We start from the raw sequence: 756 nt of genomic DNA, 5'->3' as shown, positions 1-756 counted from the left end.
GTGCATTTTTACAGAGCACTGATTGGTGCATTTTACAAACCTTTAGCTAGCTACAGAGCACTGATTGGTGCATTTTTACAGAGCACTGATTGGTGTATTTTACAAACTTCTAGCTAGTACAGAGCATTGATTGGTGCATTTTACAAACCTCTAGCTGGCTAGAGAAAAGTTCTCCAAGTCCCCACTAGACCCAGGAAGTCCAGCTGGCTTCACCTCTCACTGGTACTAATTGGTGGTGGAATTGGATTTGGACATCAGGTTGACTCCCAAATCACTCCTCTCCCATATTCTTTCTGTTTTTTGACAGGCAGGGTCTTGGTGTGTTGCCCAAGCTGGAGTGCAGTGGTGCGATATAGACTCACTGCAGCCTCGACCTCCTGGGCTCAGGCAATCCGCCTCAGCCTCCTGGGTAACTAGGATCACAAGTGCGCATCACTATGCCTGGCTAGTTTCATTTTTTTTTTCTTTTTTAGATACAGGATCTCACTATCTTGCCTGGGCTGGTCTTGAACTGCTCAAGGGATCTTCCCACCTTGGCCTCTCAAAGTACTGGGATTACAGGCGTGAACCACTATGCCAGGCTCTCCATATTCTATATTTCTTGAGGCAGGGTCTCACTTTGTCATCCAGGCTGGAATCACAGCTTTACTGCAGCCTTACCTTACCAGGCTTGTATGATTTGCCAACCTCAGCCTCCCCAGTAGCTGGGACTACAGGTGCATGCCACCATACCCAGCTGATTTTTTTTTTTTTTTT

This window comes from Mandrillus leucophaeus, unplaced genomic scaffold (genome assembly GCF_000951045.1).
Source record: "Mandrillus leucophaeus isolate KB7577 unplaced genomic scaffold, Mleu.le_1.0 Scaffold297, whole genome shotgun sequence".
Lineage (NCBI taxonomy): Eukaryota > Metazoa > Chordata > Mammalia > Primates > Cercopithecidae > Mandrillus > Mandrillus leucophaeus.
Note: the sequence above shows the minus strand (reverse complement) of the source record.